We start from the raw sequence: 18067 nt of genomic DNA on the forward strand, positions 1-18067 counted from the left end.
TTTGTTTAAAATCATTGTCATTTAGAAGTGGGGAAACATGGAGCCACTCTGTATACACAGGCCTGTCTTTGCCTTAATTCTAGCCTCCTCCGAGGTAGTGATCTCTCGTTATGGAATGAAGAGATCCCTTTTTGTTGTACAAGGGAATTTTCTTCCTAGAAACAAAAAGCTCATAGCTTTTATATACTTTTCCCCCCCTTTTCCATATGTGTGTGTATGTGTATAGTGCCACAGTTCACTCTTAATATCCAGATAACCAGTAGTTCTACCAAGTCCATGCGTAAGAGAAGGCTGCCCAAAGAAGAACTCAGTATTTGATATCATGTCTTTCAGAATTATCATTCCTGGCAATGCTTTCTTTCCACTTCCACCCTCCCTGCCAGGTTCTGTGCTCTTGTGTCCAAGCTGTGAATGAAGATATGGGTCAGCTTCCAAATATGCACAGCATCATGAACATCTTCTCCAAAATCCCAATAAACACTCCATTGATGTTTCAACAAGGGAGAAGTTTGAAACAACTTCCACTTGTGGACCTTTGTTGCTGAAATGTGCAGAACCTAAATGAGAATGAAACAAACCAACTGGATGACATTACTGACAAGTAAATGTTTTCCCATTGTTCTTTACATAGGAGACTTCCACGTTATTATTGCTTTGGCTTCTTCAAACAGATATACTTGTGGGAATTTCTTTGTATGTGACATTTCCCAGGACAAATAACCTCTGGCCCCTGTGTAGATTTGGAGAAATAAATTGTCCAAGCCATACAGTCCAGATTCTGATCTCATTCAGAAATATGGTGAGATTTTTTTTAATTTTATGTTTCTTTGACAGGAATCGTGCTTACACTGCTGATGTTTCCTCATTGGTGCTCTATGGAAAGTACTGCTCTCGATATAAACCATAAAATTATGTGTGCACTGACCAAAAGTAAAATCTTTGGCTCTGTTAAAGTCAGTGGGAATTTTGTTATTGAGTTCAATACAAATTCCATTTAATAGTATGTAGGATTCCAGTGTTAAATATGATCAGCAACCTTAGCAATCTGTATTATGACTGAGCATTACATGCTTTGTGTTGCCACTTATATTTCTGGAAAAAAAAGGATGTGAAATGGTATTACTGGTACAGTTTCATTATTTTCTTTCTTTTTAAAAAAACTTTCCATATATATATATAAGAAGTTTAAGCATTCTTTCATGTATATATTTATCCACTTTTCAAGTTACACCAGGACAAAAAGGAATTATTCATCATGCAATGGTTCTGATCCTTTTAACTTTAATAGTGGGTACTTTATCTGTTTCTATCACTATCAGTCACATTATTTTTCAGTCTTAAGTCTCTGAAGAACTTTATCTTCTTCATAAGTATTCTTGAGTTTGAACGTGGACGAGCTCTTTTTGGTGACCTGGTTGTAAAACTATGATTTAATATCAAAATATAGAATGTTTTGCTCAGGTGCTAGTTCATTGCATTTACTTTCTTCCAGTCTCTTTGGGAAATATTTTGTGTTTGCTGACTTGGTTAAAGACTGGTTTTGGTTTGAGCACTTGAGAAAGGAATTTAATGAACATGAATGTGTTAATTCAGTTAAGCAATGTATGTACAGTTATGTGGGTCTTGGACATGAACAATGCCTTAATGGAGTGCTAGGCCAGGCAAATATTGCCTCATTACAACTCACTACTTCTAGACATAGTAAAAATGTATATCTCTAAAGGTGTATTTTTTAGGATTAAAGAAGGTTGAGTTATTTATTTTAAAGAAGTGAAGAGACTGATTTTGTTCACTTTTTTTTTTGTAATTTAAAAAAAAGACATTTAAAGCATACTTTGTGTCTTATTCTCACTACACAGAGAAGTCACAGATAGGGATATTTTAATAAAAAAAGTAATTCTTTTTACAATAGTACATGGATCATGTGCTTGAGCAAAGATTGATGTGTTAAACTGGCTTTGGATGGGTCAGGGGTAAAATTTATGTGCCATTTTCTGTCCTTTTAAGACAAGGAATCCAGAATACAGAAAACATATATAGACTATAAAAAAAAAATAAAAAGAAATCACTGATCAAAGTTCTAAAGAGTGATGGAAAAATGGAAGACTTGCAATTGTTAGTTTTATCAACATATGTCAGCATGGGATAGAAAATATACTTCCTTCCCTCTTTGTGAAGTCACTCATAAAGTTTTATCCCTTTCTCCTCTTTTCCCAAGATTGCATGGATAATAAGCAAACCAATAAATTCCTCTTTACAAAGACCTTGTCTTTCAAAGTATCCCTTACTTTAAAAGTATGATGTCAGAAGCTGCTGAAATGTACTAATTTAGAATGAAGTAAGATGAAGTCAAAACTCAGTAGAGTAGAATGGATGACTTGTAGTGCTCTGTTAAATGTTAACCTAGAGATTTAGGTAATACTACTCAAGGGGTTTAGTCAGAGGGCAGTTTAACTGTGGTTATATCATTACATCCTCATGCATTCTTAATCCTATGGTGTAACTCTGAATCCTGTAGGAATATCAGAAACTACTCTGAAAATGATGTGTTATAGAATTGTGGTGGAAAAGAGAGATTACAAAATATCTGCTGCTTTTACAGCAACACCAGCTTAGGCATCTGAGCTGAAGAGTTGTTCTTCACCAGAAGACACTGAACTGTAGTCTCAGCACTGCGTGGGTTTTCTATGTCGTTCTTTGACAGAGGTGGTCAAATCATATCTGACTGCAGCTAGAAATGGAAGAGAGTCTTATCACTACTGATCTGTGCTTAATTGTGTGTCTGACATTGCCAGAGACCTCAAACAGCTGCATCAAAGACCTGCTGCGGTAGGAGTTGCATGATGCAGAAATGTACACAATACCTAATCAGAAAGACTTTTGATATCAAGAACTGCCAATTTTCAAAGCAGGTTACTGCAGAATACCTGTAAATCATGTATTTATGAATTTGAGGCATATTGTTTATGAAATTATTTAAAAAAAAAACCAAACATAAGGACAGTTGCAGAGCAGTGATGGGGAAAAGGACTTGGGGGTCCTAGTGGATGGAAGGTTGACCATAAGCCAGCAATGTGCTCTTGTGGCCAAGAAGGCCAATGCCATTCTGGGGTGTATTAGAAGGGGTGTGGTTAGTAGGCCATAAACATTCTCTTCCCCCTCTACTCTGCCCTGGTGAGGCCACATCTGGAATATTGTGTCCAGTTCTGGGCCCCTCAGTTCAAGAAGGACCTCAGGGAACTGTGTGAAAGAGTTCAGCGCAGAGCCACAAAAACGATTAAGGGAGTGGAACATCATCCTTATGAGGAGAGACTGAGGGAGCTGGGTAAAGGGTGAATGCCAAGAGGATGGAGCCAGGCTCTTCTTAGTGACACCCAATGACAGGACAAGGGGCAATGGTGGAAGCTGAGGCATAGGAAGTTCCATCGAAAAATGAGGAAACATTTTTTACCCTGTGAGGGTGATGGAACACTGGAACAGGCTGCTCAGAGGGGTTGTTGGAGTAACCTCTCTGAAGATATTCAAAACTCATCTGGATGCGTTCCTGTGTGATCTGGTATAGGTGATCCTGCTCTGGCAGGGGGGTTGGACTAGATGATCTTTGGAGGTCCTTCCACCTGCTGATATTCTGTGATTCTGTGATTCTCAAAAAGTACCATTTTAAAGTACTCATACATCAGTGAAATACAAGCATTCCAGACCCTTTAAAAAAAAGTTCTGGTTCTACTGTATCAGTTTGGGCTTCATGAGGAGGATAGAAAGCAATTAGTTTTACATGTGTATTAAGAAATGGAAACTTTGCTTATGAGTTATATTATAGTCTTTTGATGAGTTGCCCTGTTATCACTGTTGTGTATGAGTATGAATATTGTTGTTTCCAAAAATATTTTGGCAGTGGAAGCCAGGCTTAAAAGTCTTTTTTTTTTTTATTCTCTCTCTCTTTTTTTCCTTCTTTTTTTCCCTTCATTTTACTTTCTTTCCTTTTTTTTTTTAGTTTTTAAGAACAAGCTAAAATACACTGATTGATTAATTACCTAGATAAAATTTGAGGAAGTCAGTATCTATGGAAAAGGCTAACATTTTTCACTGCTTGTAAAGTTAAACTGTTCTTTATAAAGATAAAATCGCAGGGCTGTGGGAATGTTGTGTTTCCTTGAGTAATAGACACCTGACAATATGATCCAATGGTTAAAAGAAAATCTTTTCATTGTTTTCTGTATTCCATGCTAATTAGTTAAACTATAACCACTACCCAAACTGAAAAGGGGTTCACATTGTTTTCCACAGGAGTTTATTTTTTCATTGGAATATGTCTGTCTAATCATTTTAATTATTTTTGAAAAACACAGGTCATGGATCACTGCCTCAGCTTCAACTGATGTGCTGTGCATGGTATCCATAATTTTAAATGCTTTATTTTAGTTTGCATTTGGGATAAAGAAAGAAATGTAATTTTTTGGTAGGTGCTTTTAACCAGGGGCAAGACAGCTGGACTTTAATTCTAACAAAGCTACTGTCCTGTTGCTGAAGATAGGCTATGAGACAACGGAGCATGTGTAAGATTGATGGTCAGTGTACCTCAACCATGTAGCACATAGAGATATTGTCATGAGGGAAGGCTTTAGTGGACTGTTGCTAATAGGAAATTAGAGGGAACAAAATTTTTTCTGGAGTTGAAACAGTTTATACGCATTAGTGATGATGTGGAAATCAGTGATTTCTAAACATAAGTCTGAGACTTTGTCCAATATTTTATGGAAGGGCTACTGAGTTCCTGGGAAAAGCTCAGTGCACATATGGATCTGATAACCATAGGAAAGAAGTAAAACCAGAGTTAGCAGGGGCATAAATAATATGAGACCTTCAGTTCATCGTCTAGGTCAGAGCAGATCTAAAATAAGATCGAAAACCTACTTAGAAACATGTTACATGAGGAAAAATGAGGTTACTTATGGAACATGAATGAAAAGTAGTATTAAATGTTAAAGTATGCAATAGCTATAGTTGTGGTGACAATTATTATGCCATATTTATGAAGCTTCTTTTAATTTCTTGGGTGGAAGTATTTTGATTAGTCATACGATGGGGACGTCTTGGAGACAAAAGCTGGATTTTTTTTGCATGGAATTTTCAGCAATTGCGACATACTCCCTCCAGTGGCAAATACTCTGGTCTCCATTCTACTGACTGCTTTCAGAATCCAAGATGTTATTGCTGATGGTTAACCAAAGAGAAATAACAGAGCCTGGCTGGCAGGGACCGTGGTGACCCTGTACTCATGATGGTTTTTCTTGGTTGAGTTTTTTTGGTTCTGTTTCTGTTTCCTTTTTTCCCCTTTGTTTAAATTTTTGTTTAATTTTTGTTGTTTCTGTGTGGAGTTCCTTCATAAACTGTCTGAAATGAACTGATACATGGGTGTGTGACATTAAGTGCACTAGTCTTTATTTTGCTGATGACCTGTAGTGTGGCAGTTTAGTCTGGGTGCCCCCTGCCACTGCTACATGAGATACACCTCTGGTGTCCCAGGTGCCCACCCAATAGGGGTGGACACAGGAAACGGCGTATTTCTACCCATAAATCCTGCACCCTATAAAGCCATCTGCAAAGCCATTCTCTTCCTCTTTCTTCCCTCTCTGCTCCCATGGGAGATGCTCTCTCTCTTATCAGGTAATGCTGGGGGAGTATCCTCAAGGCCACTTAGGGCTGTCTAGGCCTAATGCCAGGAGGAGAATGGAGGGGGGGGCAGTCTCGGACCTGGCCAGCCTGAGACTTGCCTAGCAGTGGGAGGGGGGAAGAAAGAGCCCTGGGGGTTTGGGTAGACCCTCACGTGGGAGGAGGGAAAGATTGGGAAGCCTCTGGGTACTATGTAAGGGACTCTGTATGCTTTAGGATGTTCTTTGCCACTATGCTTTGTAGTTTTCTGTAGTTTCACCAATTGCTTTTCCATTTGAACTTTCCATCACTCTCCAATCCATTTGTGTGTGTCATTCTTTTGTCCCTTTCGGGGCAAGAGATGTTCTGGCTGGCCTCAAACCAGCACATGTATGTTGTGTCCACTTAATAATGTGGGCAGACACCAGCAACACATCTTGTGTGTCAATAAGACTTTAACAAGGAGATTCCCAAATGAATCTTCCATGACTGTAGAATAATTAATTAAACTTTTAGCTGATAAGCTTCAGTAAGTTAGCTGTAGTCCTTCAGAAAACAGGACTAATAATCTCTGTTGGATATTTGACTCAAACTTTGGAATGTGCTTTTCTCAGGGGCTCACAGTATTTTCCAGTACCATCTCCTCTGTGCATCAGAGATTTACTCATTTGCCACCATTCTTTTAATCAAAACTATTAAAAAGAGAAACATTTTTTAAAGTAATTTTTCATTTTCTACCAGTTTCTGATTCCTCCCCACCCCACCTGAAGTCTACACTGTTGCTGAATTTAGACCCTGTATGTTTTTCCTCCTTTTTGAGATCAAAGCATCCTTTTCATTTATTCATGAGAATCTTACAATTATTTTTTTCCCCAGTTAGATAATTTGGGTAATTGCATGATATTACCTGTAAAGTTGCTTTTCATTAACCATTCCAGAGGAACTCTGTTGGTCTTTTCAGAAAAACTCTCTTTTCCTCAGTCTCTATTAGAATCAAACCCTGTAAATGAATGGAATGTTTTAGATGGAATCCCAATGATAAAGGTCTCATCACCTTTCTCTAACAAAACTGCTCCATGCTCACAGTTACAGTGGTCTCTCTCAGATCTCAAGCTGCAAAAAATTTACTTCTAATGAGCTCTCCACTACTACTTCTAATAGAAATAGCAACCTTTAATTACACTGCTTTCCAGAATTGTTTCTCATTTCCTGTTCGAGTTTTGAAGTAGCAGTCTTCAGATATCTTAACGGCTGATTTCCTACACCATGCTTTCTGTAGCTCTGCATTTTTTAGGTTCATGTCTGGAGAAGGGGAGGCTGAGGGGAGACCCTATTGCTCTAAAAACAGGCTGTAGGGAGGAATCAAGTGATAGGAAGAGAGGAAACGGCCTCAAGTTGCACCAGGGGATGTTTAAATTGGATATTAGGAAAAAATTCTTTATTGAAAGAGTGGTCAGGCATTGGAGCAGGCTGGCCAGGGAGGTGGTGGAGTCACCATCCCTGGAGGTGGTCAAAAAATGTGTACACGTGGCACTTTGGGCCATGGTTTAATGGCCATGCTGGTGTTGGGTTGATATCTTAGAGATGTTTTCCAGCTGAAACAATTCTATGAGTCTGTGTTTAATACATTTCTAACTTCACAGATGTAAGAATCACCTGTGAGCTTCATTAGCAAATTACTTGGACCTAACTCTAGATCACTGCTGTCATCATATACAAGAAATAGTTTATTATTCTTTTGGACTGATTTCTGATGTGCCTTTTTGTCTGAACTAATTTTGCCTATTTTAGATCACATTCAAATAGTGCTCCACACTAATGTGTGTTACACATAGGAGCAGGTGAGATATACACTTATGTATTTTACTAAAATTGAGCTAATGAGATGACTGCATTAACTCCTGTAAAAACTCTAAGTAGTGGTACTTATAATTAATCTTCAGGTAAAGATTTCATGCCACAAATAAAACCAACCCATCAAGCAAGTACTTTATTCATAGGGCTGGAAATTAATGTAAAGAAAGTTTTTGTCTATAAATGACTAAATATAACTAAAAGGTAAAGTGATTTGCTTGGAGGTACAACAAATCAATAAAATAATTTCCCATCATTGCTAGTAAATGCACGCTACTTTTGTTTCCTGCTCTTTCTGGTATGTTTCTAGGTAGCAGGCTAGTATAAAGGAACAATTGCCAGCCTTTAGACTTACTCTAATCCTTCTACTTCCTCCTCCAAATATTATTAACAAGTTTTTAAGTAAAGGCTTTGCATTGTATTCCCTTTGCTGCTCTTACATGACTAGTTGCCAAGAGAAGGCAATTAACTTTCTGTTATCATGATTACCCCTTTCATGTTTTGGATTTCAAAATTTCCGGGACTTTCAGTTTATCTACTTGGCATACTTTAAATTTACATTCCACCCTTTCCCTAGCAGGTACTGCTTTTTCATATCTCCCAGGTTTAGATCTTTTCCATCTGCTGTCTTTGAGGAAGCAATATGTAGTCAACTCAAAGACTTGTTGGGTTTTTTTTAGGAGAGTTGGGTTGTAATATAAGATGTGTTGAACTCATTGTAGCACAAAAGCTGTAAATTCACTATAGAACCTGTTCAGTGATGCAAATGATATATGGATAACCAGGAGGCACACAGAACACCAATTAACTAATGAAATGCAAATAAATCATCATAGAATGGTAGGGCTTGGAAGGGACCTCTGGAGATCATCGAGTCCAACCCTAACCAACACATGTAATTAGCAGCATAATTTTACGTACAAATGTAAGTATTTTGCTTATTTATTATTTATTATAGTTGTGATATTATAACATCTTTTCACACATCAGTAAGATGAGGAAGATAGGTTAGATGACACACTCCAACTGCATGGTAAACGATCAGACATAAAATTAAAATCCCACTAACTTTCTCTCAGGTTTCAATCAATAGATGCTGCTGCTCTGCAGCTAATTGTAAATTAGATATTTGAGCCAAGTAAGGCCACTAGATCTATATTTTAGAGTGATATAGATGTAAAGAAATAAACAAAAGTGAATTGAAAAGCTGTTTAATTCTGAGCTCCTGCACAGAAAAAGGGTTGAAAATACCCACACCATACTTAAAGATGTTTGTCTACACTGTGAATTTTTTTAAGTGTGCTTAATTCATCATTTTCATAAACTAATCTGATCCCACATTTGGCCAATGTTTCTCAAGTCATTTATTTTTATGTCTTTTCTCCAACGGAAGCTATTTATGAAGTCTCTCCTCCTTCTCCTTCTCCTTCTCCTTCTCCTTCTCCTTCTCCTTCTCCTTCTCCTTCTCCTTCTCCTTCTCCTTCTCCTTCTCCTTCTCCTTCTCCTTCTCCTTCTCCTTCTCCTTCTCCTTCTCCTTCTCCTTCTCCTTCTCCTTCTCCTTCTCCTTCTCCTTCTCCTCTTCCTTCGCCTCCCCCTTTTCCTTTTCCTCCTCCTCCTCCTCCTCCTCTTCCTCCTCCTCCTCCTCCTCTTCCTCCTCCAACTATTTAATTTCAAATACTTTTGGACTGAAAAAACAAACTTCTGTGTGTGTGTGTTTGTTTTTCATAACATTCTTTCACATACTTGAAAGACGTTACCAGATTCATCTCTCAGCCACAGTTTTCCTAGACTAAGCAGTTTGAGTTCTGCATTTCTAGGAGTAGCACTTGTCTATGCTTTCAAGTATGGAACTCCAAAGACTGCTCTGGCTGGCGTCTTACCAACACTGAGTAAAGCAGAATATAAACAAGCATTTTCTGTTTTGTTCTGTATACTGGTAACAATGTTGTATATAGTACTAATGCCATTGTTATTTTTCATCATTTATAGAATCATAGAATCATAGAATCAGTCAGGGTTGGAAGGGACCACAAGGATCATCTAGTTCCAACCCCCCTGCTATGGGCAGGGACACCTCACACTAGATCATGCTGGCCAGAGCCTCACTGACTGTCCTGGATATGCTACCTACAACTTGTTTATGTAGTAATGCTGTCTAACCTGCAATTCTACATTTTTTAATTTTTTTTTTTCTGCATTTGATTTTTTTTTTCTGCCTAAGGGAATATTTAAACTAGTAAATTCCAGTAAGCTAGGGTATAAATTTACAGCACACTCACTTCTCTCTGCCACCTACCCTGTGGATGCTGGCAGCCTGCATTACTGCTGGCTCTGTGCAACATGTGGAGTAGACAACTTCACACAGAGCTATACTTACTGCTTAGCAGGAGTGTCAGCAGGAAAAGTTAGTGTGCAGCAGCAAGAGTACTATAAATTCATGTTTTAATCTGCTCTGCTGACTTGCTCGTGTAGACAAGCTCCAAGTGTAGTACTTCAATTGGCTCTGTTGAATTTGCTCTTATGGATTTCAGACCATTCCCCATATTTACCAAGATGGCTTTGGTAATCAGCAATGTATCTCTCTCCTCCCCTTTTCACTTTCAGAGTTACAACATCAGCTCTTCATAGTATTTAATGACACTGTAAATCAATATTGATATTGTAAATCAATTTATATTGGCTTCAAGTTGTGCCAAGGTAGGATTAGATTGGATATTAAGAAAAAGTTTATTTACTGAAAGAGTGGTCAGACATTGGAACAGGCTGTCTAGGAAGGTGGTGGAGTCACCATCTCTGGAGATGTTAAAAAAAACAGTGTAGGTATGGCACATCACAGAATTGCAGAAGGGTAGGGTTTGGAAGGCACCTCTGGAGATCATTGGAGATCAACCCTCTTGCCAAGGGAGGTTCACCTGAAGAAGGTCACACAGGAACACATCCAGGAGGGTTTTGAATATTTCCAGAGATGGAAATTCCACTTCAGGACATGGTGATGTGGGCATGGTGATTTTGGGTTGACAGTTGGACTTGACAATCTTAGAGATATTATGATTCTATGATTACAAGATGGCACAGGTGAGACCTTAACATTGCCAGAATAAACAAAGTAGCATTTTTACAGTTACAGTTTTTAGACTACAAATAACAGAAACTTAAACAAATAATTAACTGGGGACTCAGCAGAAGACTCAACAGATTATTCACCAGAAGAGATAACTTTCATGTGTTCAGAGAATGAGATACTTTAATCATTTACCTGCATTTGAAAGGAAGGAATGTCATAAACTTTAAAATTCAAGTAAGTTTGGGTTTTTGTGTGTGTGTGTGTTAAGACAGGAAAATGTGTCTATTGGAACTAGAAACAGCTAATAAAGTCCTAATTCCTTCTCATATTAATGAGTGAAATAACTCTCTAGAGGGAGGTGTTTGAATTTTTGCTGGGATTTATGCTTACAGATGCTAATGGATTAGAAGCAGCTGTTACCTCTGGCCTGTTGGTATGTATGTGTGATGATCTTTTCCTGGATCAGAGGCAGTATTGTCCCAGTCTGCAGAAAGGGCTTTTGTATAACCTTAAGACAAGCTCCTACATTTTAATGGGTACCATGTGCCTAGGAGAAGCTATGCAAGGTTGCCTTATATGTTAATATTACCTTATCAAAACAAGGATTTTAACCTTTATGCATATAATTCCATTCTGATCATCACTAAACTTTGGCCATTTAGTTTTAAAGAAAATTTGACTCCTCTTTATAAAATTTTAACTATAAATGGTTGGAAGACAAAACTCACCCACAGCTTGTCACTGTTTTACTATTACCTGTTGGCTCTCTGACTCTGATGTGGCTATTCCAACAAGTGGAGTACCTTCATGTGAAAACAAAGCTGCAGGGCAGTTTGGCTACCTGCAGGCAGAGGTAGGCTTTGCAAGTCCTGCAACAACACACCCTCCTGTGCTAAACCCCTGCTGTGATGGGTCTAAATGTGAGAACATCACTGAGGTGCTAAGGTTGCACAGCTTTTGGGCTGAAGGGAGGTAAGTTCACAGGATAAGTGAATGCAGTTTCCAAAAAACCCAAAAGACGACCAAAAAGCATAAACAAATTTATGTAGCCTGGACTGGAACTGAGGAATGATTTAATTTAACGCCAGTTTCATTTCTGAAGATTGTTGGTAAAAGAAGTTTTCTGTTTCTTCTTCTGCTGGCCTGTTGTCTCTAAATACTCAGTTTTATCTTCCCCCCCCCCCGTAAATCAGATCTCATGACAGCTGCAACACAAGTTGAATCAGCCCTCAGACCTTTCTTTCCTACAAAGAACTGAACAAAGATTTCCCTTTTAAAATATGCAGGATTCATCCTCACCAGTCCCATGAGAACCATCTGGTTGCAGCACTTGTCTAGCAAGTGGAAGACATGAATTCAGTTCTTCACTCTGTCAACTTCCCCACTCTGGCTGCATTTTCTAAGGCTACAATTCCTCTTCTTTTCTGTTTTATGTTCTCTCAGGAAGCCTAGTAGATTGAATGACTCCAAGGACTCAAGAAGAGAAACGTCTCAGGCTTAGGTGTTAGGTTAAGTGTTCAAATGTGCACTTAAGCAGAGTGGTCATAAGAGATTTAACTGCAAGCTCTGTCTCTCTGCCAGACATTTGAAGTAACCTAACTAGACATCATCTGCAAATGTGTATAGCATGATTGATTTGAGTATTGATGTCTTCTTTTGTGAATATTTTCAACTCTAGAATGAGATATCATGCTCTAGCAGTCCAGGGAGGTCACATTGCATCATTTCCACAGAGGTGATAGGTACAAGGTTAAATTTATACCTTGAGGGATCCAAGCCTCCTAAGTATTCACATTTTTGTGTGAACTTAGGAGTTTTGGGGCTGCATTTCCTATCATTCTTTGCTAAAACAGAAACACTGTAGTGATTAGAAGCATTCTGTTCTGGAGCAGACTCAAATACATACCTGACAATTCATAAGCTACTTCAAACCCACTGAAATCTATGATAACTCACAGTGGAGTCACTGGAGATTTTGCCAGGACTTTAAGTGAGTACTATCACAACCCAAAGACATCACAGACTACATAAATGTTTATCTGTCTCACAGACTAACATTGCTGAATCTTCTCAATGAGAGAGATGAGATACCCAAATCAATTTTTTACTTTCTCTGGTTTTGGGAGGCAAGATCTACTCAGTGGATATATTACTTTGTGGTTGTCTTCTTCATCTTCAAAACTAAACACCCCTTCATCCCACTCCCAGGGAACACAAAGAGAGTCTTGATGCTGCAACAGGAACAGTCCTACAAAAGGTTCTATCTTCCTTCAGACCACTTCAATAAGAGGAATGAAACTATTACTTTTTTTTGACATTTGTTACAGTTATTTGTTGCTTATTATTTATTGCTTATTATTTGCATAATGTGATTTCTGATCTCAGCCATTATGTATTCACAAACACAGCCCCTGTCCCAAAACCTAGCTAAACTGCAATGGGAGCTTGATGTGTATAATGGATGCTAAAAAGTTAGATTAAGGAGGAAGAGGAGGGAAAGGACATCTGGAGATACTGGCTGGTTCCTCAAAACTATCTAAGTGCTGCTGTACCTTATTGCTAGGACAAAACATGTGTCTCGAGTATGCTCTGAGCTGCTGTCATCAAACACCTGATACCTTGCAGGCATGTAAAATGAAAATCTTAAGGACAACCATAGGGGTATACAGGAAGGCAACATTCAAGAGAAGAGCAATAGAGTAACTGTGAGAAAAAAAATCCTGCATGACAGCAACATAGAAAATTAGACAATAAAACCTGCTACCCCATTCCTGCAGCCACAGGGGTGTGGGAGGATTTCTGTACTGCACTCCATTATACTGTGTAGACAGATCCTTGGGTTTGAGCTTCTTTTGGTTGCCACATCTATTGTCTATACTCTGCGTGAAAGATCTTCATGTCCTAAAAGGAAGAAACATCTGAGGATGCTACACTTTTTTTTCCCTGTGTAACTTAATTATTGGATAGCCTAATCTCATCCTAATTGGAAGCTGAACTTAGTTTTGTTGCAGTAAGGAACACTGCAGAACAGTGCTGCCCATATTCCAGGTTCACCCTCATTCACTCTACTAGAGTATATTGCAGGCTTCTGAAATCTTTTCCTGAGCTGTTTTGCACCTGACTAACATGGGATATTTTGCTAGCACAGAATCCTGAAGGCATTATCAAGGTTATCTATTTGCTATCTTGAACACAACAGTACCTCAGGAATTGTTTAAGTGGTCAAAGGCTGCCACTTGTATAAAACCCTTCCTAGTGCTCTGAGCTGGTCAGACTGGCTCATACCAATAAATCCATTTTAGGATTTATTGGGACAGAGTCACAGGGACACAGCCACATAAAGATTTGTCTAAATGTCTCTAGAGTCTCACCTAGTTTTGATGCCTCTGGCTTGGAGCTGGTGTCTAAGAGTCACAGCCTGCCCATGGAGACTGGCCATAAATCTTAAGCAGCTGGCCCTAAGGATTTCTGCACTTGAAGAACAAAATTTGCTTCACTATTTTTTGAGGCACCTTCTATCAACTTACAACTATGTGTCATCACCCAGGTGAGGTGTTTAATGGACTCATTGCCTTAAAGCCTTTGCAAATGCATTTAGCTTATGGGTAGTAAAAAAAAAAAAAAAAAGCTCTCCTACGTGAAGAGACTTACGGAATTATTATTCTCCTTTTTTTTTTTTTTTTCCTTTTTCTTTTTTTTTTTTTCCCAGATCAGATATGTGCTAAGAGACCTGCTCTCTTTATTGACAAACAGAAGCTGCATGAATTGATGAGCAACTTCTGTATCTCTGAACTGCTGGGTATTGTGGTTCTCAGACTACTTGAGCTGTACTGGAGGTAATTTGGCACATATCATGTAGAAAACCCAGTAAACTGCTTGCTAATGGTTTTGCTAGGTGGATTCTTTTTTTCCCCCTTTTTTTTTCTTTCTTTCTTTTTTTTTCCCAAGCAATGCAATTTTCTTTTCTGAATTCATTCTATTTACACTAAACTTGCTGTCTATTACCCATTGCAGTCCTTGTGATTATTTGTATTTTTAGTACCTTTTGTGGCAGAAACCATTACAAAGGCTGAAAACATTTCCATCATTTGTGTATATCCAGACAACATAAAGTGATTTTCTTCTAATGCAAGTTTTCTTTTTCATAGTCTTAAAGAGTGGTTGATATGCTTTTGACAACACACTGGTTTTAATGTGTAGTACAAGAGCTGCTGTGAGTGAGCACACTGTCAGTTTTGTAAAAACAATTCAGCACAGCCCACACTTGGATCAGTATTTTTGACACAAAGAGTCTAAATACTCCATTTCCATTTAAAATTGTCTTTAGAAAACATATTTCAGTTCATTTCACACTGTGTTAATTGTGTAACACACTGTAACCATTACCTTTTACCAGCCACAGTTGCTCATTTAATGGGAAATGATGACTTTAACAAGGAATTATTAGATCTGTTTGATCTGACAATGCACATGTGGACAATGGGGGCTGCTGGCTGGAATATGCACCATTTTCTCCCCCTATGACTACATAATTGAATTACAAGTATCATTTTAGGAAGGAAAAAAGTGTCAGTAAGCCTTATGTTTTGTAGTTAGCCCTGCTGAGTGTCAAAATTTATTTAACATTACTAAATATATATGGGGCATTTGGAGTTACTTTGAGGCTAGTTTAAAATATGTCAGATTTTCTAAATGGAAAGCAGGTAGGTAAAATTGTTTTTATTGCAGATTAGAAAAATTTTGGACTATTTTTTTCATTAAATACTGCTCCAACTTTAAAAGCTGATATTGGGGGTCATCATCTCAGAGTTTTACTGACAGCAAGAACACACACAAGTATTGGAAGGTAATGTCTGACACTATCTAATAGGAAAACTGTTTTTTCAACAGTGTTGCTTTAAATAAGGCGTTTCTGGTTTCGTTGGGGAAGAAAGAAATTTAGTCTAGCTGTGGCACAGATGTCTTAAGGGAACATAAGCCTTGGATATACCATATTTTACTCTACCATTGCCATCTACTCTTTTCTGGTGGAATAATCAATATTTTGTTCTAGATATTGAAAAGGGTAAGTGAACTGCCACTCTGAAATGACTTGGGAACCTGAGGTCCAGCTTTCATAAGTCACCAACAGGAGTTTGGGATATCTACCTTGCAGTGCTGTGAGCAGAAGAGATAGCTTTCTTAATTAAAGTTTCTCCCATTCAGCAGCTATACAGTCTCAGCAGGATTCTTAGTCCAACTAATCATCCCATTCCGAGAGGGTAAATGCACTTATGGGAGTGCACCTGAACTGATTTGACTGCTCCACCTCAAGACCCTGAGATAGTACCTCTGAAACAGCCCATCACAAGCAATAGCTGTAGCCCTAAGTCTGCTTGACAGTCATTTACTAGGGCTTTCAAAAATAATTCAGGCTCCCCAAACAACAGATTGGTGCTTAGAGTCATCGTGCTGGCACTGCTGCTGTTTTCACAGCTATAACTACAGCCTAACGTCCCAGGTGTCCAATTCAGTTCTGTGCATAGTCTCTTGCAACTGGCAGCTTCAAAGCAACCAAAGCACTGCTGCAACTCTCCCTACTGATTAGCTGCACAGAGCACTAGCTCCAGCCTTGAAGATGGACTGTTACAGAAGCTGGGAACATCTAGTTTATGAATGATATACAATTCACATAAAGTGCCTAATGCTTTCTATCCTGTGAGGTCTATAGCAGAAGGGACAGAATGAAGCCCCTAACAGCTGGAACATCTGCATAAACAACAGCCAAGTGGCACCAGCTGTGTCTGAAAGAGGTACTGTAAATGGGAAGAGAGATTGAGGAACCTAATTTCATGTGAGATCCACAGTGGAACAAGTTAACTGTTTTGGTGCTATCAAACTGAACTCGGTCCTTCCACTTCGCTCCTTCCTTCGCTCCCTGCTCCCACTCTTCCCACAACCTCTATATGGTAGATCCTGGATGCCTACAGAACAGCTTAGTCATATCTATCAAAAACCACTGGGTGCAAATGATGACTAGCAATGCACTTTGAAAATTTCTAAATTATTACCTGAATCCTATTTAACCCCAGATATATTGGTGTTCACAGCAGGATTTGAGTCATTTCAGCAGACCTAAAATGCCTATATCTGTTCGACAGCAAACACTTTGGATTTGCAGTGCCTCAAGACATGTATGCAAAATGGAAGCTTGGTAGAAATATAAAAAGCTATGCATTAGATCTATGTATTTATAATACAATATAGAAAATCTCAGCAGCTGAGTTGCAAAAGTCTTAAGCAATGTATTTTAAATTACATATTCTGATATCAGATCTGAATTTCAGTAAACCAAGGGTCTCACACCCACCCAGTAACCAGTGGTGGAGGTTATTGATATTAATCATACATGAAATGCTGTACAAAACCAAAGTACCTAACATTTCCAGATTGACTGAAGGTAGCAATTAATGGAGTCAAGTTCCCTCATTTTTCTCTTACAAGCCTACTATGCTATCTTTTGAATTCAAAGGCAATATAAAGCCATTCTGAATCCAGTAAGATATTGGTTGTTTTCCTCTGAAATTAGTATTATTTTGTTTCCTTTCTCACTCTCTGCATTGGCTTTGAGATTCACTGCCTCTTAGAATATGTTGTCAGAAATATTGCATTTCTGGGAGGCTTAATGGAAATAATTTTTTTGTATCTTCGATTCTTCTTCATTAGGCTGTTATTTGTTTGGTTTATATGATGGAACACTGATAAATTGGACTTTTCTCATATTCCATACCATGCTGGTTTGAATTACCATGCTCAAACCTCCCAGTAAGCAAAAGCAAAACTGGAGAGATTACATCTTTGATAAAATTACAACCGCCATCTTGTAAGTAATATTAAAATTGACTCTGAATATAATCAAGAATTTGTCCAGTTATCTTTAATTGATCTCCCTGGAAAGATAGCACAGACTGCAAATGAAATTGCAGTACATTACAAATCAAAGCAATAACATAAAATCACTGAGTAAAACAAAATTGCTATTTGTGCCTATCTTGGACCTTAAAAGATATAACTTCTCTCTAAATGACAGGAGAGGTCATCTGTTTATGGAAATAGTAAGTAAAGAGAGACATCTGGGACAAGACAACATGATATATTCAATGTTAAGATGATGAAAAATGTTTTTCTTCTTTGTTGGTGTGGTTAGGTTTAATAAACTTTTGAGGAAAATCCAGAACAAACATAATACCTCCATAAATGTCTTAGACATTACCAATCACAGTGGATTCAAGATCTTTAACTTTCATTCTTGCCTTTATATAAGAACATGCCAGTACTCTGATTTAGCCTCCTGCTGTAGTAGGGTGAAGCCCCAGACTCCATCTATTTAAAAAAGTTTAAAATCTGTTAGACCAGTGGCTTTTAAGTAGGTAGGTGTTTAGAAAGTCCCTCAAGGTCCCTTCCTTCATGAGGTATGTGCACAGTCCTGTAGTCTTTGCAGTCATCACCTTTCTGGAT

The sequence above is a fragment of the Indicator indicator genome, chromosome 11 (genome assembly GCF_027791375.1).
Source record: "Indicator indicator isolate 239-I01 chromosome 11, UM_Iind_1.1, whole genome shotgun sequence".
NCBI classification, from domain to species: domain Eukaryota; kingdom Metazoa; phylum Chordata; class Aves; order Piciformes; family Indicatoridae; genus Indicator; species Indicator indicator.